This window comes from Osmia bicornis, chromosome 2, assembly GCF_907164935.1.
Source record: "Osmia bicornis bicornis chromosome 2, iOsmBic2.1, whole genome shotgun sequence".
NCBI lineage: Eukaryota > Metazoa > Arthropoda > Insecta > Hymenoptera > Megachilidae > Osmia > Osmia bicornis.
Window position 1 is genome coordinate 859,500 of NC_060217.1, and position 25,391 is coordinate 884,890.

The 25,391-nt window shown below is 34.3% G+C and overlaps 1 protein-coding gene across 1 annotated transcript in view; it reads left to right on the plus strand.

The window, feature by feature from the left end:
- The first annotated feature begins 11,484 nt into the window (after window positions 1-11,484).
- The window catches only part of LOC114876213 (neural-cadherin), a 371,715-nt gene continuing 357,808 nt past the window's right edge, over window positions 11,485-25,391 (plus strand). Inside the window, exon 1 of the mRNA XM_046288745.1 lies at window positions 11,485-12,185. The gene's annotated coding sequence lies outside the window, so the exon portion shown is untranslated. The remainder of the gene's footprint in view (window positions 12,186-25,391) is intronic.

The window sequence follows — 25,391 nt, forward strand, 5'->3', positions numbered from 1 at the left end:
ACGATTGCTATAAAATGGTCTTTTAATTAGAGAAATATTATTAGAATAAATTTAACTAGAGGATCATTTTGTGCAATTTTATTCTATATATACCAGACTTATCTATGTTAGATCATTATTTATTTAGCTCAATATAATAAATATATTGCAAATATTAAAGACGTATGACAAAATTATGATTTTACAATCAGTATTATTTATTTATGATAGCTCAAAATCATATAAAACAGTAGTAAATATTTTAATTAACATTCATATAGTAACAATAAATATTTACATTTTCAGGTGTAGATCTTGAGGAACTTCATCTCAAAATTGGCTCCGTAATTATCATTCTAAAGAGTAAGCATCTTAGAAAATGCAGAACATTTATGAAAATTCACTGACAAATTTATTACTTGTACTGTTCTTTAATGATGGGTAATGAAGGTTACATAAAATAAAGGTAATTATTTTGATTAATAGTCATATCTACACTTTGTAACAACAAATACATTTCTAAGGAAAAACATGAAGAACACGCAGAAAAAATTAATAACTGGCATCTGGATTGCCATTATTAAACTGTAAGTATTTATGTAAACATACATTTTTACAATTTTATTACATTCGTATGCAAATCTTACACATTTTCCACCTTCTACTAATAGTAAAAAAAGTTTGCGTCACTTTTTAATTTAAACTTTTCATTTTCTATCTACCATTTTTTTTTTTTCTGAATAGTCGATGGTATTAGATTCGTCGCGGCGGTCACCAATAACCCGCACGACAGTCAGTGTGTTAAAAATCATATCCACGTTTCAGCAAGGAACTCTATACTTGCTAGAACAGATTTCTAAGAAAAGAACTGGAGAAACTTTCCCTAACAGTTAATATAATTCAAACTCGACAGTTCGCGCAGCTACTCCAGTCAACCGACAAGCAAAGAGAAGTTGGAAATCGTGGTGCCCGCATCGCGACGCTTTGAATCGTCGCTAGTCCACGACGACGACGACGGCGTCTGCTGGGGTGCTGAATGTGAAGAACACCAACAGCGACCCCGGAAAAAAAAGGGAAAGAAAACGGCTGGGTGTTTTGCACGAGTGAACACGCCGCGTGTGCCGCCTGCTGCATCCTATGTTCCGTTTACTGGCCGTGTGCAACGAATGTCAATAATAGAGGTCGAAATAAAGGGGTGCCTGTGTGCGAAACTTTTGAATATTATCAGAAGTTGCCGAAGGAACAGACACGTGCCATCGAAGTGGTGCACAAGTAGTAGAAAAACCTTACATTTGTAGGTCGCGGCAGGTCATCGACACTTCCGGTTTACCGGGAAATATATTATTCTTACATTTGATGTTTGCTATAATTTGTTTCTCTATTTTAAATTCTTGATCATGATTTTCATCAAAATATTATATTGTAAATATAAAAAAGTATTCTGAAAAGTATTCATATTATGTAGTTAGGTACACTCGCGATCAAATCAGGCTTCCCTAGAGAAAATGATAATATAATTAATAGGTGAAGCAAGGATTTTCAAGATCTTAATTTTGAAAATATTAATATTAAAAAATATTTTGAAACAAAACAAAACAATAAGATTTTTAATTATTAAATATTATAAAATTTAATGAATTTAATATAAAAAAATATAAATAACAGTAAATATCAATTAAAATTTTCTTGCGTAAATGTTTACACGCAAGTGATAGAGCCACAGATCCTATACATATTGAGATCCACCTCCCCTACATCGCCAGTTCCTCTCGGAAAGTCTATAACGAAGGACGTAAAGCCGGGACGTCATCATTTTTTTCTAGAGAAGTTTGATTTGATCGCAAGTGTACGCCCAAAATAAATGAACTTCTTTTGTTTACTTTTTATTGCATATCCAAGGAGAAAAGAATTTCCGATTGAATATAAAATTAATTGGGTTAACCTTTACGAGCCGTTCGATGTATAATTGAAACACGCAGTTTTTTACGGCTATTTTTCTTAGATTTCGTGAATTAATAAAAATTTGAAAAAATTATATAAACAGTTATATGTAGAGTACAAGTTATCTTTCTTTCAGCGTTATGATTAATTTCGAAGACGTGGGCATTTTCGATGCTCTAATTAAATGTTCTAGTTACTATTTCTAATATTTCATTATTGCAATTGCCATTTAAATGCATGGACTACATTTCATTTGCATCTAAATACCAATCGAGACATCTGGCCGATAACCTCTTGCTTTGATGTACAGATGAGCTGCCAACATCGATTATGTAAGATGATGATGTATACAAGAGGGGATCTTTTTACAGTACTAAACGTTTAATAATGATTCTAATTTAACGCGTTGAGAGTATGCAACTTTTACAAAGAACGGTTTCACACTTTCTTATACTTTTTTCCATGGGCGAAACTCGGTAAGGGCTTGATAAAAATATGAAATGGTCCCCCCAAGTATGGCCCGGGTCATTATTATTCTTAGATTCTCTAATTTTAAACATCCAAAGTTTTAAGATTCTGAGATTATAAAATGTCCAGTCTAAAATTTAAAAATTAGATCATTCTAACATTCTTAGATTCTAAGTTTCCTAAATTTCAAAATTCTAGAATTAAAAAATTGAAACATTCGAAGATTTTGAGATTCTTTTATAAATTTTGCGCAATGCAAGGTAAACACTTGACACTGTTAACAAAGTTAAGAGACTTAGCCCATTTACATACATCAATTTTTACATCTATCCTGTTGAAAATGTAAAATATATTCCGACACTTATTACTATCATTATATAACATAATAACAATTGAAATTTAATAAAATTCATGTTATCAAAACCCCCTTAATGTAAGAAATTTGAAATTCTATTATTAAGAATGAATTACAGATAATTATTAATACTTTTAGGAATTGATTTTCTGTCAGTTCCACCATATCAATCAGAAGTCTATCAATAGATACGGAATGATTACTGAGTGGAAATTAATTAATAGTCCGTTAGTCGACGTAGATTTATTTCTTTATTAGAATGTTAAATTTTGATTCTTTGAAGACAGTTTTACATCAATTTTCTTTACTTTATCATTATTTACTGTGCTATGTACCAATGATTTTATCAATGATCACTTTTTTAATTTTATAATATAATGATATACATTTTATGTTTCCATCAGCTTTAGATAAATTGCTAGCTAGAGGGCAATAATTTATCGCTTATAAAATTGTTTCCACCATTTCACAGTCAATTGGTTTTATAATTGATGTTCAGCTGAGCTTGAAATGGCAACTTTTGCCATTTGGAAGAGATCAGAAGTGTCACTAGGACAAGTCTTTTAAATTCACAATTCGTTCTAAAATATTTTCTTATTTACATATTAAATACAAACAATAGTAACAAAATAAATTAATATACATTATTTAATTTTTGCAATTGCAATTATATCTACAAAAAATTTAGCTGAAAAATATTTGAAAGTACTATACAATTTGTCTTCTTAAATGACAATTAAAAAGCCATGGAAACAGTATAAAAATGAAACAATCTTTCTACAAAATTTCTTCAAAAGTGGTCATTTAATGATTGATGTAACTCATTGCTCCACAGTAAATATTAATGGCGCTCCTTTGAATTCCATCTGGATTACCTGTTCGCCTTGAACCAACATTAATTTTCGTCCTTTGAGGTAAAAGGTATTCACGGCACGCTTTATAGGTTTCCTCGAAGTAGGTTGAAACGTCCTAAACGCGTCTGAAATGTTCTGATAAACTCTCATCCCGGATAAGGATTTGCGTATGCTCATGAGGTATATGTACGTGTGGCATTTCCGTCGAACATTTGCTCGTTCAATATTTCTTTCACGCTAAAATGCTAAAAATATATTCATACGTTACCACATTGATTTCTACCTTACTTAAGTATATTTAGGTGACGTTAGAGTTTCCGTTCGAATCCATTATCCGTATCATTAAGAGATCTTTTATTCATCTAATCAAAAATACCCCTATTAGGTGTTTGAAATTTCGTATAATAAAATTAATTAAATGTTGTAAAAATCATTGACAATAATTAAAAATAAAAAAATATTACCTAATGATATTGACATTATGTTTAAATCTTATTTATGATACATAATTGCAAATCCAATATTTATTTTTTTATATTAATAGATAATAATAATTAATAATTGTATCAATAAATAAGTTATGTATATTTTTTTCGGAATGATTCGATACTTCATCCATTTTTCTAGATTCTTTACAGACAATGTTCTTTTTCAGGATATTTTTAGTCACAGTTTCTATTATATTTGTTACGTTCCGAACAGAAATTTTTACACATTCACCTTGCGTTCTCCCCTCCCCCCATCATTGAATTGTCCTCCGCATTAACTGGCAGTATCGTTAACGTCACCATCATTGAATTGTCCTCAGTATTTACTGGGATCCTGTCAATTCGAGTCCTGTCTAGGCGAAAGCCATGTCTGCCCCCCCCCCCCCCCCCCCTTCTGTCCCTCTTGATGGGCCTGTTCCCATCATCTTGATCCGCCGTACCCTTGACCTTGCTTGGAGGTGCGAACGAAAACCATGAACATTGATAGCTTGTTTTACATTCTGGACCTCCCCTGATTGGACGCAAAACGATCGTTGATATTTCGAGATAGTCTATCTTTTCCAGACATAATTCCGATTGTTAGCCTAACAAATTCCTTCCTCGAAATCAGCGTGGTCCCACGACTCAAAGTCACGTGTTGTCCTTGGTACTGAGTATCGCCGGATGTAAACCCGAAACATCATTCGTGTGGTCCGATAATCTTGACCACTCTAGAACGTTCCTTATCGGTTCCGCGAAGATGATCGAAATTCCTTATACATACATTATAATAATCCGAATTTTCTACTAATTTCCTTAACACTGTAATATTGTATTTCCACCACGCCGGTCAGTCCAAGTTGCGAATTTAAATTTTTATTTAGCATTCGTTCAAATTCAGTAATCTGTAATAATTTTGGGAAGCATGTTTCCTTCCTATAACGTTAAGATCAAAACAATTTTGTAAAATTTATTATATTTTAATGAATAGCGAAATCTTTAGTATGATAGGAAGAGTAAAGGAATATTCGCGAATTAGAAAGAGAAAGATTGAAACAGAGAAAGGAACGCACATATCCCTGCTGCACCACCGATAAGCGAATCCCGCCTCCTTACGCACCGACACCGCCGCCTAATTCGTTAGGCGCACAACAACGCAATGTAAACAATTTCGGACGAGGCTCGCTCTGGTCTTCTCCGAGAGGTGCAGATTGTGACACTCTTCGACGTACAATCGCGAGCAGCGTGTCGGCGGGTCCGCGGAGCAATATTGAGACGAGTTTTGTACTTAGCTTGAAAAGTGACAAGTGAGGTAAAAGACTCAACTTCGCGTATAAAAATTCTTAATTCAATTTATTTTACCTTTTTAATTATTCTATATTGTTTTATTTTAAATTTGGTTTTTTTTTAATCGTAGTTTACATTGATAATAACGTAGATTTAAATTTGGAATAGCCCGAGTGTTAAAACTTCGAACGGTGCAACAGTTCAAGGTGTGTGTGTTCTACTCTCCTTCCTCCAGTTTGACGACAAGGAAATAGCAGCGATAGAATTTGGATCATTGTACGGAATTTTTCCCCATAATCCGGTGAGTCGTTTCCATTACTCTTCCGGTTGTTTCATGAATATTTTATCAAGGAATTTCCAGTAGTCAAAATTGACTACGTCAATTTTGATTGTAAGAGTCTCTTCAATTGGAAATTCCTAATTCTAAATTGTAGTTCATCACATGTATTTGTCTATTTCCGGCCAATAATTGTGTGTCTCAAATCTAAATTGTTCACGAACTAAATCTGCATTTCTTTATATTTAATCGCATTATTATATTTCATTATATTTTAATATTTTGCACCTATTATTATTATATTTCAATATTTTATATACTTCATAATATTTCAGTATTTTATATACTCTTCACATACCAATATTTAATATATTTTATACCTTTCAATATTATATGTATTCCATTATATTTTAACATTTTTGTTTTATGATATACCATTTGATTCATTTTAATCAAATCTAATTTTCTTTGACATAACCTTTTATTAGCCTCCTTCATAAATCCTATTATATTAGCGATCTGATGAAAGGGCCCGTATGGGACTAGCGTATCTCCGAACTCACAAATATTTAATAAATTTTCCGGCATCACGGCGTCACACGCGCGTTACGTTATCGATAGTTGCATTGCTCGGCTAACACACTACCACATTTCATACCTTTACATTCATACATCAGCTGATGCTTCCACACAGTAGCGTCACAATCACACGCGCGCACATGTTCAAAGTATTTTTAAAAATCAAATTATTTACAAGTGAGTGTTGAAATATAAGGGAATAAAAAATTTTACGTCAGGTGTCCGGTAATAAAAAAAGAACTATCGTACAAGTTACACACGGCCGAGCGTTCTCGCGTAACACGTAATATCCTTTGAACAAGGGCTTCTTTATATATAAAACCGGTGCTTTTTGTTTTCTGGCTCATTTGATCAACCATAAATGATTATTATAAAGAATGACTGAAAAGAAATTACGGCTTCCTTCCTCTATAATAACCAGATTTATTTGATTGAATTGCACTTCCACATTCTATTAATCTTCTTCATCCTTATGTAAAAGTTAATTCAATTAAAGAATGAGTTAAGGTCTTGAAAACGGTCGAAATTAATTCTGAAAATTTCTTACATACGCCATTAGATTGTCGCGTATCAAATGGTTGACTTTAAAATATAGAAAATCCTAAATAATTTAATGACATAAAATTATCATAAAATAGCATATTAATTTTGTGACATACTACAATTTAGCAGAGTCTCTGGCTCGTATCAACATTATCAACGATTCTAAGTGCAATGTAATATGACAGTCCAGTCTATATGAACCTCAAAGGATAAAATTAATCGAATCTTTAAAAAAACTTTCCAACAGTCTACCACTAAACATAGAAATGCTTATCGCGAAAGCAGATATTAAAGCTTGCCTCTGCATTTTTTCGTTTTTAAAAAATTGTGATCTGCATATTTAGTTTCTTAAGCTACGGTCCCAATGGTTTAATCGTCTACTCATTTGAGTTACGTTAATGTACGTTCGAATAAATCCATGTATCCTCTTAATTTAGTAATTTGAAATTTGAAACCGCACAATGTAAAATTTCAATTGTTGTTGTATAGCAAAAATAAACCTCATTTAAGGTTTTTCAAATGCTTAATAAAAAAGAAAATTTTGTGACATATCAATTTTAAGCTTAAGGAGGGAAATACAATTGAAAGCTAGAAATTTGCAAGCTTTTGCGGAAATTTTTTGGGCAGAAAGAAATAGTGGTACATTTTTGAAACTTTGGCATTTGTTAATACCTATATTAAGGTACAAAATCATATTTTTTTTAATCTTTAATTTTTCAAAATGGTGGTTTTATTAATACGATAGTCCAACAGGTCCGCGCGGGAGGTGGAAATCGGCGTGACGTGTAGCGCCTGCTATATCCTTCTCAAACATTGGAGACAGAAAGAACTTATTACTCATACCCATAGTTTCTAATTGTACCTAAATACAAATTGAGAAGTTGAGAATCGGAAGATTTATATGCGTTTGAAAAAAATTGTAAATTTTCACAGGTTTTCTTGTGTACTTTGTTTATATTGTTTGCAATAATAAAGTACTTTTTACAAAAACAATTAGGTTTAGCGACAAGGTAATAGTGTTATGAAGCTGTGATAAAAATTTCAGAAAGATCGGTTAAATAATTTTTGAGTTACATTTCCCGCCAATTTAAAAAATCATGTTTCGAGAAAAACGCGTTTAAAGTTTTGTGGCGTGTCACGCTCGGAGGCTATAGCTTCAAAAATACTTCGAATTTCTTTTTCAAATTTTGGGATGATATTCTTGACATATTGAACTAACAATTTATATCCCCCCTTAAAGTTTGAAGAAAATGACCACATGGACCCTGCATTAGTATCTTTAATATCAAATGATTGGTTACCAATTATAGTAAACAATGACCGATTTCTAAGTTAAGTTTGTATATGGCTCCTCAGTAAATGACATCAATTTGATGATTTAAAAGAATCGCCAAGTAACACTTATGGTATATTAATTTAAAACTTAAGGTTAGCTATAAATGGCTGCATAAACATTTTACTAATATTTTTAATTGCAACTGTGTAGTTCTTCATTGGAAGGAACAATAGATCGACCAATTTCCTTTATCTTTCAAAGTCGGGCATACTTAGCTGTAAATCGATAAATCGTTTGTGTAGTTATTTTTTTCAAACCTCAAGTTTCAAATTGATATAACTTATGTTATATACTTATAGTACTTATGTACTATTTTGCGATACTTTTATGTTACCAAATCATGTTAAACTTTCTGTGTTTCAAAGTTAGTTACTTGACGTGTACATAAATCAGAAAACTTCCGCAAAGTCCGATTCAACATTACTAAAATTCTAATATTACAAATATGTAAAAAAAACGAAATTACAGACAGTATCACTTGTATAGTATCGAGAAAAATAGGCCTCCCTAGGTAAAATGACAATACAGCAGAAGCAGAAACTTTTAAAATCTTAATTTTGACGATATTAATGATTACTGTAATTTTAATTCATTATATAATTAAGAAATATGGATAGTAAAATAAATATTAATTCAAATTCTCCCGCTTAAAAGTTTATATGCATGTGGTGGGAGGTCACAGACCTAATGAGGCCCCCCTGTATATCTACTGTGGGGCCACCTCCAGGTTGGGTGGGAGTCGGTGGAAGGGGGAAGCCTTTCGGGAGACATCATTTTCTCAGAAGAACCTTATCATGCTCGGTACTGCGCATTAGAAAATGATAGAGATGATTTTTACTCGGCACTGTTCTGCGTATTACATTTCTTAGCCATGGTAATAATTAAAGGTTAATCCTAATTTGCATTTTAGCCCCCACGCTTATTAGATATTATGTTCCGCAATTAAAAAATATAGATAACTATCAATTTATTAATTTTTATGTCTCACTCTCAAGTATATTAGAATTTTAATTACCGCGTTCGATGAAAAGAAAGAAACGGATCAATTTTTCTTTATCGATTCGTAATTTTCATTAAATACTATTTCCATATTCGATAAAATTGGTCATTATATAATATCCTTGCTCATGCATATTCGAATAGAATTTGCCACTTTTGTATAAATTAACCGTGAAACGTTTACCGTTCCCTGTATCATGAATTTGCTAATAGCACAGAGGTCGTCTGTCATCTTTTTATATTTTATAGGTACCGATGTTATGGGGTTTGAAAATTACGATCTACACAATTTATGGAATTTATTATAGCATACGGGTATGCAAATGGAAAATAAGTTACGATAGGAAGTGGAAGCACTTAAAATGAAAATGCAGTACTCGTATTTCATGAAAAGATATTGTGCAACTTTAGCCCAGCGTCGATTAAATAAGATGATTTATCATGAAAATTACTTGTTCTTCCAATACGTATTTTTCAATATTTATTTTCGATATCGTGTTCAATTTGACATTGTTTCTACCGTATATCAAATATTCTCCCCTAAACAATTAGAATTTGTTAAATTTAAAAAATTTCTGTAATCGATCGAAGAAAAATTATACTAGACAATCTGTGCTTAAAATGTCGTTCAGCTTCTCGAACGCCATAAGCAATTCTTTGTAGTTTAGCTGCCGCTTAAGCTCATTTTTATTGATCGTAGCCATTTTGTTCCTTAAGACAAGCAAATAAGATGATAGAACATGCTAAAGTTGCTTTTACGATAAAACATTAAGGAAGTGTTAGTAAATCAGTGGCGTGATAATAATTTTGATAGTACTTAATTTTAAACAAGTTGTTAAATTTTGAGCATTTAAAGATATAATTATACCCTGATTTGTTCCCAACCTATTATTCTGTATGTTTCTAACTAAAATTGAAGTTAAAAGATATTCGCTGTAACGAATATTAAATTCGTTAAATTTCTACCGTTCAAAAATCTTGAACCGTTTATCTAAACAAGATCTTGGCAGAAGCTTATCGAAGAAGCTTTAAACTCTATATCGACGGTCAAGAAGCTTATTTTCAAGAGGATAAATCTGCTTTTCGTTATTTATAATTTAACTAGTCGCATTGGATCTTGGACAGAAAAAGTATAAGTAAAAGCTTGGTCAAAGTGTATTTTGATACATTCATCAAATAGCCAAAATGTGTTTCAAAAATGGAAGTGAAATGAAGGTCGCATTGCCAATTATAAAAAACTATAAACGACTTACTCCAGGAAGGTGTAATTAAATATGCCAATAAAAGAAGTGCATACCTTGAGAAATATTTTTAAGAAAGAGGTGTTAAATTAAGAGTAACTTGTGCATTTAAAGGTTCAAAGACAGATTATTACATTATGAGTTTAATTGAAAGCGTTTCATTTTGTTAATAAATTATGGTTTTCTTCTATAAAGGATAAAGAAGACGTTAGGGGAAGTATTAAATTTACTAACTAACAACATATTCCATGTTATAAAGTTCGTTAAACTCTAACCAGAACTAAAATTTCGCAGGAGCAGATTGTGGTCCATAATACGATGAAACCGCAATCAAACTCAACATCAATCTTTGGAAGAAAAGCGACGTGTCCAGACCGCTATCTCTCTTATCAGCCCTTCCGTGAAAACTCGAAAGAACCACCGAGCGAAATTTCTCCCTTATAAACCGAGATCCGATTTCCTCGAGCACGAAGCGTAGATTGTGCTCATAGCGAAGAGAAAGATCGCGGCGCGCCATCATCAATTTCCATCCCCTCGACGACCTTATCCAACAACGGTCCAATATATCACCGGTGCGCCAGCTTAAAAATTCTTCGATCGTCCGAAAGACGAGACAGTACCGAAACACCTATATCCTATCTCGACCGCAGCATTTCCATAATTCGCCGCGGGTCATCGGCATTCCAGGGTCAAGCGACGGATTCTTTCCGGAAAGGGACAGAGGCGGTCGCTGTGACGCAGCATCGTCTAATCTCCAACCCCCGATCGCACACGGTGGGTCGAGTGACGTGCTCGGTCGGTGAACGTTAACGAGACACGCGCGAGCAAAGCGTATATGAGAGCGAAGCGTAGGGAACGGGTCGTGCGCTCGCGCACCCTGCAGGGTCGTGGGATGACGGCGACGCGACGCGACGCGACACGACGGTCGTGGTATCTAAGCAGCATGGTAGGGGTAACGCAGGTGGTGGGTGGCCGTTGGAAAGAAAAGGAGGAAAGATGGGCGAGAGGGTAAGGCTTGGTGGGAAGGGAGACGAACATGGGTCGTGTGTTGATGGTAGGGGCAAAGAGAGAGTGGGGAGTTCGCACGCCGACCGGAACGGCCCCACCGAGTTTTATCCAACGATCCGGGAGGCTCGTCGAGGTAGTGGTCCGCGCCCCATAGCCGCGACAGCTTGAAACGCGTGTCGTTGTGCTGCGTCCGTTTCTCTCTGTCTCTTGGTTTCGCTTCTCCTCTCGGGGAAGCAGCCGTTTGACAGAAAAGTCGTGCGTTGGAGCGCGTGTAACTCATCTACCTACCCCACGGCCACCGTCTCCATCGGGTTGATGTGTTATCGTTACCTGTTTTTTTTTATTCTGGACAACGGATTGAAAGGGGTCAGGGTGGTAGTGAATGCTCTCCTTTCCGGTGGAGAGAAGAGCGCGCGATTCGGATAACGAGCAAACGAGACGAGACGTTCGTTCTCTATCCGCAAGGTGGTGGGTAATGATAACAGAGGGTAAGCTTCGAGAGGGGGAGACCTCTGCTGACAGTGTGATCGTCGCAGGATTCTGAGTTGTTGGAAAAAGGAAGAATCGTCGATAATACCGGTGCGTGGTGAGCTCGTGCCAGAGCTAGAGTTTCTCGAACCCCCGAACCCGGCGAGTAGACAGTGAAACATACCGGTCGTGTTGCCCGGTGTATCTAACCTTTTGAGTTGAACCGATTGGACTGGAGGAGACTCGGTTACACACGGACGTCTCAGCTACAATTGCAGGTGCCAGGACTTTCGGGGGTGGTGCTGGTTACACTTTATTCCCATACACGACTAACCCGAACGACCGAGGGAATAAACGACTTTGGATAATCACTGTTGGATCGCGTACGTATTTTTCTAACACACACCTGACTCGTGCTACCTTTGCCACCTAGTGCGGCGGTGCCGTGCTATGGCCTCTCTCCTTAGGTTCTCTCCTACACCCCCAAACAGGTTATTGATTTTGCCGAAGTAAGGAGGTACGGATGTAGCTCGTACGCCCTGCGGCCTGCGACCTGCTCATTTTTCTACCCTCCCTCTCTTTACCTCCTGTCTCTTGCTCTCGCTGCTTCTCGACTTCGCTTTCTCGCTTGCCTGTCCTTGGTGCTTGCTACCCTCTGACGGCAGGTGAGCTTTACGCGATCTTTTGACACACTTTGAGAAATACCAAATACAGGGTCGAGGACGAAATTGCTGGTGCAATTTTTATTACCATCTCAGAATCCCGATGTACATACGATTCTGTTAATCAGTTAAAGGAAAATTGTTCAGAAGTCAAATTACAATGAACTCTGATTTAGAGATAAGGATGTGAGACTTTAAGACACACGATTTTTAATACTGTGACATTACTCGGTATCTCTCCTTCAGGGTGATAGGGATTATAATTAGAGACGGGTTATACAATGGTATTAAATCGTAAGAGGAAACCAGACGAGATACGAGTGATCAGGAAACGCGTTGTGCCGCATTGGTGTCTGTTCTTTGATTCCGGAAACAACCGGTGTCGATTCCCTGAAGCCAGGCCGATGCCGTGTGTCGTATAGTGTACCGTGTCACTGAACCGTTGGGGCAGACTGTTGCAGTGCTAGCGTGACTATACACCCAGACACACAACAGCCAGAAGGAGATGTCGACTGACATCGGATCGATTTAGTGGCTGAACTTTTCACTACGAGATTTTGCGGTGCTTTCTTTCTTTCGCAAAAGCAGCGCCTCGTAGTAAATCAATAGAAGCCACGTGAAGTCAGAACGGGAGTTCGCGCTCTCTCCTTCTCTCTCCCACTCTCGCTTTCTCTCTTTCGTTGCTTCTCACTCGCCCTCTAGCCTATTTCTCTCTCTGTCTGTTTTTCGATTCGCGCGTTTCGTAAATTTTGTCGAAGCTAGCCGCCACCGATCGATACGAGACGAAACGTTGCTTCGCGTGCCGTTCTGTCTTCCCGCTCCGAACAGAATTAAATGATTAGCCCTGATCGTTTGGGATAGTTTTGCTGCTTGATTCTCGTAGAGTGACGGTGTCTGTGCGCGAATCGTCGCATCGCGTCGGCGAAACGTTATCCGTCCGTTCCACTCGTAGCCGCTACGAGTTCGTCAATTATGTAAGATTTCCTGAATTTCGGCTTATCGATCCGACGTGTCGGGCAACGGGGACGTGATTAATTTTTCACCGATTCCTGACGTTTTCAAATCGTATTTCTGTCTGGTTCGTTGAACGTCCAGTATTCGATTCTCTCGGTCTTATTTTAGTGACATCCACCACTATCGTAAATTTTACGACCAGAACTATTCCTCGCCGACATCATGTTTTGATTCTGCACGATTTTCTTTTGGTAGCAAGCAAGTCTCATTTTCAGCCTGCCCTAAAGATGAGTCTTAGAATAACGATGACATCTCACTTTTCACGTTTTCTGTTAATCTGTCCCACTTTAGGGACACCCTGTAGAGATACTTCAAACAGAGTTTTAACTGAGGCTGATATCAGTGAACACATTGAAATTTGGTGTTGGTAAATTTTTTATCATCTCGGGTCAAAATAAGGCCAACTTGTAGGCGTGTCTAAGCTACTCTATCCACGAAGAAATAGAAGTGTTTCCAGGACAGATGTGAGGGTCATATCGTGCTACTTTTACACTGGCTACATGGCTGTCAGGGTAAATGGTATCGTGTTCATCTTAACTAATGAAAGAGAGAGAGGGAGGGATGGGGAGAGATTAGCGAGTATTAGATCGAATCTGTGTTGGTGGACATGAATTATGAAGTTGTCACATGTCAGTGATTCTATCGTGATCGCGTTGAATTGCTTCGTCTTCGACGGTCTCGAGCGGTCATATTCCCATTTCGATAAAACTTTCCAGGTTTCAAGAATAGCCAAAATTAATAAATACGTGAAATTTTAATACCCGAATTTTAAGGGGTGAAATCACCCTTCAAAGTTTCAGCTCCCAAGAGCTAACTTGGTAATTGTTGGAGATAGAAGAAAACTTTCTTAACCAGAATTGGATAGTTTTTAACGTATTACACGAAAATGCAAAGGTTGAAAAAAGTTTTCAAAATTGTTCAAAAAATTTGTGTCGGCCATATTTATTTGAAACACTACAGCAACCATGTATAAAACAAAAGATATTGCATGTTTACATAGTTCCTTCGTCAGTTACTGAAAATATATCATTTTTACTACGCGATTCGATAATACGTAACCGATTGTAACCATCGTTGCTACTGTCCAGGTGGTTATAAGTGTAACGAGGTTTAAAATTTCTACAAATTCATACTTCAATTAATTTTTCCGACGTAGATGTTCAAAGTACTAATATCGACGGTAACTCTGATAATTATAATGAATTTATATTGCATACAAAAGTACAAAAATATTGCGACAACATGCGTATGTCTAATAAAATGATTATTACCGACATGAATTAATACACAGATAACATAGTAATAATCAAACACGACAAATTACCTGCAAAGTTTCATCGTTAAGTAATAAACAGCGTCTATTGTTCATGAATGTCAGTTTGTATCAAGAGTTTAAAGGTGACTTTGATCTTTTGTAAAACAAAGTCTTATGATCGTGTTCGTATGATCGAATGGACTATTTTTGTTAAACACTCACATCCTTGAGTTGATTATTTTGCTCCATTTCTCTTTTCTAATATTTAACTGGTAGAAATTAGGGATATTTAGTTGGTGAAAGTTAAAAATAACCTTCTGTTGGTATTAGCCATGTTTAATTTGAAAATCGAGTACTTTTGGATTTGAAAGATTAGTCTTAACTCAATATTATAGAGCAGCGAATTATATTGTAACTTCAATTAGTGAAAAGAAATTTGCAAGTTGAGAACAAAAGGAAATTACGACATTGAAATATAACTGAGCGACATGAAATAACGGGCTATACTTGCACGATAGAGCAGATGGCAAAATACGGCCAATGACCAAGGCATGCAACGCGCTGCAATCCATGGAAACCCGCCAGTCCCGAAATACAACGGAAGTAACGTCCATGGAAGGACGTTTTCTGAACGGTTCGTAGCTCGTTATTCCGGCGTCTGTTTGCTGAAATTCTGACAAGCTGGCAAAAAATATATCGACAAAAAGTCTTGACTATTCCCCAACTTTCATTTTATCCAAAGCGGTACACTGTATAAAAACAATGACTTTTTAACTTTGACAAATATTTTGTGAAGCTTTCAATATTTTTATCTGTGAATCTTGGGATTTTCTAAAAGAATGTTAATGTGAAAGATTACAAATTGAAAAAGTGTTTTCGAATTATCAATTTAAGGTATATATTTTGATTTAAAAAAGCTAAAGAAGGTGTCATTTTAAATTGTGAAATGACAGTAGATAGTAGGCATTAAATTTTAGCCATGTGGTTCGAGAAGTTAACAAAGGTTTACTTTTAAATATAAATTATTGTTAAGAAACACGTTATTCGAATTAAATTATGGTATTTTGAATAAAACAAGACTAAAGAGAATGACAGTATCTGACTTTGACTGACAAGGAATAATCCCGAACCCGGAAATTCAAAAAATTATGAAACTTTGTGGACACGTAGAGGGTGCCCCCCTGATTAAAATGCAATTTTTTTTGACTATCCATTTTCAGTCCAACGGGGTGAAAATCGCCCTCAAAGTTTCGGCCATTTTTAAAACTTTTTCTCCGAAATCGTTAAAGACATCCAAAAACTTTATAAACGAAAGTTGTTCGTCTTAATGTATAGTGTTTGTTTATGTTGGAGCAAAAAATTGTTTAAACAATTGCAAAAAGTTATAAACAAAAAAGCTTAAAAACTATTGAAAGGTTCTAAAATTCGTTATGAAAATAGGAAATGGTTTGTTGCTTAAAGCGACGTAACATTTGATTATCATTTGTTATTTTATGGGAGTAAAAAATATTACTGAATACATACACATAATCATATATTTCGTTTTTATTTTATTTGCAAACGGTTACTGATATAAAAAGGTTCTTAAGACAATAATTGTTGTTCTTGATCCCATCTATCATTTTCTCTGATTAACAGCTTATATTTATTAACACGATTGTATATTAATATAAATAATTATTACTTTTATATTATATTCTTTTAACATTTGTATCTGCTAGTAATTCATATTAACTAAAATTAGTTACTATTGAATGCAGATAATTTTAATAATTATCCGTTACCTATATATACATTGTGAATAATTTTTTGCCAGTAGCGTTGTTGTATACGCCAGTATCAATCTTCGATTATAAATAGAAACAGGGCACAGAGTGCAGCGAAAATGAGACAAAATATTCGTTATCCGAAATTTTTGCGAAAACATGTTTTCCTGCGCCTTTAAAAAGTTGTGATACTACACGTCCATATTTTAATGCTTTAAAATTTATTTTAAGAAAACATTTATCTAGTAAAATGGTTGCCATAAATCCGGTAAATGTAATTCGTTTGCTTATGATTACATTCAGGGTAACGAATGATAATCAAACACCAATTAATAACCGTGAAGAAGAACCCTCTACGTATCCAGAAAGTTTCATAGTTTTTTGAATTTCCGGGTTCGGGATCATTCCTTGTGAGGGTGAATCACATACATTTTTAACGGTCTTTAGGCCTTCAAAAGATAAGTAATGCTTCTGTGGTATAATTTGCTCATTTTATCTTTGAACGAATGTAGGCAGTGGTTCATTGTACGTGCTTAAGAGATGACTATTTGATGATGACATTCGTGATTCTGGCAATTTTAAACGGCACAATAACGCGTATTTGCAAAAATAAGCTAATTATAAACAGAGTGTAATCGTTATTGCTTTACAATATACACATTCCTTATTTTATGTTAAAGTTGGGAATAAAACAGAACCTTCTAAAGCACTGCAAGAAACTCACATATTTTAGATTCTTCAGACAACTATTTCAAGATAGGCACTCATTTTGTAGAATTACTGCGAAAAGATCAGTCTATAGTTAATAGAATTAACTCTTATCTAGTTACGAAATTAAATTTTACATTGTGTGGTTATTGTAATACTACATTGTTCTAAATTCTCAAATCATCGAATAAAGCATCTATGATGACACTCAAACCTTGCAGAGGTATTGGTTTTTATCATAATAGCATTTAATTAAATTGTAATTAATTTTTACAGTTGTTGCTAACAATTTATGCAGTTAATGCAACATTAAATTACCTATATTAAATGTCGTATTGACATCTTATATTAAAAAAGACACTTACCTATAATACAATCGAAGCTGTGAATTCCAAAATAACAGATGTCGATCAACCAATATTTCAAGGAGAACAATTTTTAATTCATTTTCTTTCATTTTTCAGTATACACTTTGGGGATAATATTTTTGTGTTATTTTAAATGTCACTAGATAAGTTTGAATTACTTAACCAAAAGCAATTATATTAAGAACTCATAAGGTGTTAAAAATTGGACATATGCTATTTTGAAATTTATCCCAAAAAGTGAAAATTTCCACTTTTATGAGTCTTGCATACGGAAGGCGATGTCTTCGAAGCGATAAGGATTAAGAAACCACGGTTTTCCCATCGATTTTCTCGGCAGAAGAGTATCAGACAGGGGGGTGAAGATAAAAATTCGCAAACGGGTTTTATGCAGACGCGTATTCGCCACATGTGTGCTTTTCTCCCATCCCTAAGACTATGTCTCTTGAAAAGAGGTTCCCTATTTGACACCGGTGTGCTACACCCTCGTGCCGGATGGGAATCGTGCGTGTGCACGCGCGCGCACGCGCTGACAGCCGCGTGGAGTGCTCGTCTACCCCGAACACAGAGGTTCCTCTTTCTCTTCCCTTTCGCTCTCCAGCTTCCCTTCGGTTAAAGAGTCTTTAACGTTTGCGTGAGGCCAGCTCCCTAAGCGGCTACTTAGGTCGAAGTTTAACCGATGTTGTGCTACGATCACGTTTACCACGAAACTGCGTGAATCTCGATTGTCTTGTGCCGGTGTGCGGGGATCTTAAACCTTAATTGGTGAGCAGAAATTCAGGAGATTCTGAAACTAATTCTGGTATTATTGTGTTAGTCTATGTATGTACAGGGTGCCCTATGTATTTAAACTTCCGTCCATGAGTCATGGAACATTTAGTTATAATTAGTAATTTCAGCGTTACGTTTAAGTTAACGTTAGAATAATCAACGATGGACGTATATCTACTCCTAAATTGAGAATAAGTTGGAAAATAATTCTACTTAAAAAAGTATTTCGGTACAGTGTTAACAAAAATTAACAGTTCGAAAAATATTTTTAATTAAAAATATGGTATTTCATACAAAAATTTTTAATATCACACAGTTGATTTTGTACCTTTTTATGCAAAACATTTCCCTTTAAAACTGTTCCATTATTGTTTTATGTATTCCACATATTATAAAACATGTTGTAAATGGTAAAGTTTGTTCGAACTTGAATAAGATGTCGTTACTAAAAAGGATTATCAAACGAAAGAATACAGAAGCATTAGTACAAACTTTCCAGACAGTCCAATAATTTTCTCCTAGGTTCAGTGAACCCAGGAACACTTCTACTACAATAGGCTGTTCTATCTCACGAATTTCGAGCATCATAAACTACTGCGGACTATTCTTTCTAAGTTTCATACTCCCACAATCGAATTATACTATCCATAATTAAAAATTAAAATATCTTCTAAAGTATTTAAGTAGAGAAAAACATTCAAGAAAACGTATAGAAATACTAGTATAAATTTTCTAGATGACCCATAACAGATTCAATAAACCTGGAAACAGCATTGTTAGACCAAGCTATTTCATCACATTAATTTCAAAATATCTTTGTGTATTTTGTCAAATTTGTTTGTTTCTATTTATGGAAAACAAACAATGACTTTAATTATGGGTAACAATGAACATTAACAGAGAGCACTCTAGAAAGCAAGAAATTTTGTAAAAGGAACTAGATATCAGGAAAACTGATTGCATTAAGCAAAGTAAAACAAAACACATGTAGACAGTGATTTGTCGTTTCAACCTCACGTTTGGGTCATTTTTAATAATTAGAATAAAATTGTGTATTTACGAACTTTTAAAATTTGTATTGAAAATAGGCATAACTGATAAATGTGTACTGTAAAATCTTCGCTGTTAAATAATTTACCCATTGGTGGAACTAGGTAAGAACTAAGATGGGTCTGGCTCTGCAAAAATATGGACTATTGCAAAATGTGGACACCACTGCAGAATTTTAAGATTCTAAAATTCAAATTACCAAAATTCCAGAATTGCAAAAATTTTAAATTCGACAATTTTTAGATTATAATATTCTAATAACCTAACACTTAAAACTGTTAATGAAGCTAAGAAATCTAGCCTACCCCTGAAAAAAATCACAGTTCCGCCAATGTATTGTTAGAAAAATAATAGTATAGGCGAGAAACGTATCAATACTTTAGCAGCCATCCAGGCATGACGAAATTCCAGCACAAGAATTTTCAGTAGGAAATTCCATGTTCAGAACAAAATATTTCAGTTACAATCATATCACGCATAAAGATTCTTGAAAAATACGAGGACCATAAAACGATACGGCACCTCGAAGATCACAGCAGACATCAAAGGTGGCGTCAAACTACCATTTCACGGCGTCTCGTCGCGAATCTCTCTCGAAACATAGGGGAAATTTACTTTCTTACCCCCTCTTCGAAGGGAAGTTCAAGTTCCCCGCGAGGGTGGCGATGATGGCTAGGGCGCAACGTGTCTGCGCAACCATGGTGCAGCAAACATCAGGATGCCAATGGTTTCAGGGTAATTTCATAAAAGATTTACCGGTCGTCTGGCATCTGTCGTTGTCGTCGTCGACGTGGTTATCTTCGTCGAGACGGTCGTCCTGCTCGTGATGCAATTCGTTGGGAATCAAGAACGAAATTTACATAGTTCCGCGAATATTCCTGCCTATCTGTCTTGTCGACTCGTAAACGAGCCATGGAGGACCCTTTTCAGAGACAGTGCGTCTGGGGAGGGCATGGGTATCTTCCGTTGCCTTGGAATCGTGCAAAGTTTGAACAGCGTTACCGGGAATGGGCGTTCCTCTATGGCCCTGATCTACTCCTTCTCGCCTGGAGCACTCTAATTAACAGAATTCTCTTTTGGAGAGTTTAAAAAATTCAATTTTCGATTATAGCATTTTTCAACACTTTCAAATTTTTGATACGTGTTTCCATACTATTTTGATGGCGTTTGAAAAATTGCTAAAGATATGGTTGAAGAATTTGATGATCAGGACAAGCCACAATTTCCAAAACAGCACAGGTTCACTTTCTAACACTTTTTCCAGCTCACACAGATTTATCTAATAATATTTAAAATAACACAAGAATTTCATCTCTAAAGTATAAACAATACCCTATTCACAAGAGAACTCATTGTTAGAACAGTTAATGGAGAATTGAAGAAAACAAATTATAAACCTGTTCTTCTGGAAATATTAGTTTCCAATTCATAGCTTTAATTATAATCATTCAAAATACAATTATTTCATTCCTTCATATGTTGTTGAGTAGTGATAAAAAAAATAAATAGTCCAATAATAGAAATAGCTTTTTCTACTAGTACTAGCCTTTTAATGTGTACTAGAATTAATAAAATTATTTAATACTCCACAATAGTAATAGCTATACATAGCCAGAGTGCGATAAAATGAATTACTGAAAATATTCACAATTAATCTTTTATACGATGCTTTGCTTTGTTATGTTATACTATTAGTGTAATTTTTATAGTACGTAAAACCCACGCTAGACTTTTTATTTCCTTATTATTTAATTAAATTAAATTGGAAGTGTCGATAACAGGTGACTAACGGAACGTGATGATGACTGGGTTAATTAAACTTTTCATTTGCTACTTTTCACGAATAATATAATTTTAATGGTATATAAAAACTGTCATTATTTGATTCGATGTTAAAATACAAGTTAACTTGCAATTAACAATAACAATGATTGACATTTCAAATTTAATGTAATCGAATAATTATTTTAAAAAACAGAGGAAATAACTTTTGAATATCATTACTATTATATTAATAATGTAAAATAGCAATTTAGAAGCTTGAGTTCAAAAATTAACCATTCGTATCGTTAATAAGTGGAGTATGTTCTGTATGTCTGACTAGATATGTCCATTTCTACTGTGGCAGTTAACGCGTTAATCCTGCTATACTTCTCGCTTATGTGCGCATCGGGTTCATATCTCTTTGGGTCACAATAAATAGAAATGTGATATTTTAAGAATGTTCTAAACTTTATAAGAAGCATTATATTTATTTATTACATATAAAATAATAAGATAAGGTGAATGAAAAAATATTGGTATGTAAATTTATTTCTCTTATAATAATTATACATTAGGATTGAAACATTATTATAAAATGTATTCTATGGTATTTTAATATTCAGTGCAACACAGATAATGTAATATACAGGATATTGTACCAAACCTTTTACAAGTCAGCATCTACGAGTTAATAATTAGTCATGTAACCATTATTTCTCTATTTCAAGTTCAACAAAACAAATAATATCTTCAAAAATTTTATGAATACTGAAGATTTGAAAGATGGAAAGAGGGTATAATACTTGTACTTGAATAACAAGTGTACAATCATTTATTCTTTCACTTTTGTCACATCCAAGTTCGAAATCATCAGTTTTCTGTGATTTCTCACTGAAGTTCATCCGCTTATTATTATTTGCAAAATTATTTGAAATGTTACTTCAAGAGTGCTCAAATCCGACTTTAAAGATTAGGAATAAACATACGGTTGCAAAGGATTAATACTAACCCAGCCTCTTCTCTTTACCGCTTAAGCAGAGTACATCCGTGAAACTATGTATAATAGCGTGAAAATAATTCAAAGTCTGTTTATGTACGCTTGTTTGAAACAATATTCTACTTCAAGATGATATGAAGTTTTAATGCCGCTTTTAAAGCTGACTTTTTACATTTTCTTCACAATAGTTGCTTGACAAAGTGGTCGTAAAAAGTTTGCCAAGTATAACGATAAAGGGAATGGAGAAACGACACTTTGTTCGACTTGTGCGGTTCCTTCGTTGTTAAAAGTGTTTGTAGTTATCACTTGCTTATCAGGTATATTACCATTCATAGGTATTTATCCATTGTTAGGAATAAATAATGTCTTAAAAAGCACCGAGTAGTCAATATTAATATTGCAAAACTAACCCAAAACGTTCAAATTTTCATACATAAGTCATTTGTCGAATTGATTAAATCCAAAAATCAAGATATCAAAAAATAGAGAAATTGGTCAAATAATACAAGTTAAATGTAAATTAAATGTTTTAGTAGTAAAATTGTAAAAAATTCAAAAAGTAATGTTGATCACTTTGACCTATAGAAAGTTCATACGTGTCTTTTAATCACCTTTAAAATATTTATTAAATGTTTATTTAAAAAGAATAATGTTTCCTAATGACATAATACCTTTAAATTACAATGTAAAGTATATGCATCGGTAAATGAACATGTACCTATCAATGAATGAACATTATATTTTAAAACAAGTAAAATTAATTAAAACAAGTAAAATTAATTAAAACAAGTTAGTTAATTAATTAAAGTATGAAAGTGATTAAATATTGATTTTTTTCAATTCTTAGTTTCATATTCAAGCAATTTTCCCACTACCAACTTATTTTCATTAACTAGTTAATGTTGTTTATTCACTGGAGAAATTAGTATTGTAATTAATGTATTTTGTTAATTTCTGAAATAGTAATCTATATATTGTAGAAAATTATTGATATCAGGAAATCTAATTTTCATCTAATAAATACTTATGAATATTATTATTATTATTTAGAATTCAACTTCAATAGTTACAGAATATTTTATTCTGTAAATTCTTATAAAAACTTATAAGGAAAACTTACGTATTGTTAAACATGAGTTAATTTTAAAGCCTTTTTAATTTACCTAATTATATTAGGAAAATTCAGTGAATTTCTTGAAAATGAACACAAGAACTTCGAATAGTCTGTTCAAAAGTATGGATCTTAAATTTTAAAGGATCAGACACATGTCTTGTGAATATGAAAATGTAGCCACATACTTTTAAGAGGTAGTGTAGATAGTTTTCCATTAATACGTAACAAGGATACTTTATAATTAGCATTAAACCGTGCTGTTTCAGTGTTTCGAGGATCTTGACTCTCATGAAATACGCGAAAGCTTTTCCTTACGCATGAATTCGCGTTATCCTGCAAAAACGGTAACAGCTCCGTCTCGCCTGCTCCAAGGTGCACGACGAAACAAAATTTTGTATTCAAAACTTTTATCCACAGGATTAAATAGAGATTTCCGTGCGAGTGAAGCTTGCGTTTACTTGTTTGAATTATTTCCACTTTTTTCACTGAACTCTGGTTTACCACGATTTAGTGCTAGAATCCTTTATAAATACTACACAGCAGGTTTTCAATATTTTCGTGATACGAATTAATATGTACATACATATATATTTATTTAAAGTGATTGAAGCCTTCTATAGTAAACTTTAGTAAAATTTAGTGTTACTCAACAGTTTTTCAAGACTATTTATATAATTTTATTTTTCAATTTACTCTGAAACGTGAGCAATACTTCTCGGAGTAATCTTTACTTAAATTGTGATTTATGTCGAGAATTTTTTTGTCGACAACCCAACGAAATATAAAAGGAATTCTCGAGGTACTAAAACTCTCACGAACTCGAAAATTATTGCGAATGCACTGTGTTACTTGCGTGCGGTTGCTTCCTCTTTTGTTTCGGTAAATTTACGAGGTTACATTTTGAAATATTTCGTTTATTCTGAAATAATTTACACCGAACGAAAACGCGACGGATAAGCTTATCCTGCTATGATGTAATTAATAGATTAACGAAGACTATCTCCATTTAGTGTAAATTAAGATGTGATCTTTTTAAACTTTTCTTTTTGTATTGCGGTATAAGGATGTTGTTTTCGAGTAATTTCATTTGTCTGGTCAAGCGAAAATTTCAAATGAACACTTTACTTACACTTAATATTTATTACTTGCATTTGCAAAATCTTTATGTTATGAACTTAAACAAATTCCTTTTGATCAGAAATCTGATCTAGGACTTTAAAAAACGAAAGCTTTCAAAATATAACATCCTAACATCAACGTGTGATGTTCCTGTATTTCTTATTTTTTATAATTATTCTGAATTTGATTTTACATAATGTTGCAAATTTTCATTATTACAAATAGAAATTATTTTGTGTATTACTTTTTAAAATTAAAAAAGGGATCATACAATGAAGAGTTATGTTTTGCATAATGATTGGACTTAAAGAATTAAAACCAATCACATTTTGGTATAGACTCGCGATCAATGTTGCGCGGCATAGTAGACCGCTCACGGAACTATAGTAGCAGTTTTATACTTTTAACAATCTTACGGTTCTAACTATCGGGAGCAATAAACTCACCGTAAGATATCGTCCGGTTTGCCTTCTATGTACCTGGTAAAAATGGTAACAATGGTAAATTCATGAACCAATGAATTTACTGCACCAATTTAGAAGCACGGTCAGTCATATTCAATAACACATTGTCTAATTGCTAGAAACCTTTCTAAGCTGGTCGGAGTAGTATTTTGTCACGTACAGAATCAATCACCATGAAGCTTCAAAAGGTCCAACAGAAAACAGACCTTCTACAGTACAAGGCCAGTAAAATCAGAACGTTTATTTGGCATTCGCATTGTCCACAAATGCTCACGACGAGCAGTTTACAATCTTTTACGAGGTCTTGCCATTCACTTTACTTAAATTCTAACTTCCTCTTCCGTGTCTTAAACGGACCCCACGCCGTGCATGTGTCTTGTGAGCTCTACCAACCCCGACAGGGTTCGAACCGTCTTCTGTGCTCTGTCCCAGGTACCATCGGTCACCAAGACCATCTGGGCCCACAGTCGCTCTTGCCTGGGAGATATCACCGGTTCTGTGCAAACACGCACCTTAAGACTCCCACGTGCACCGCAGCTG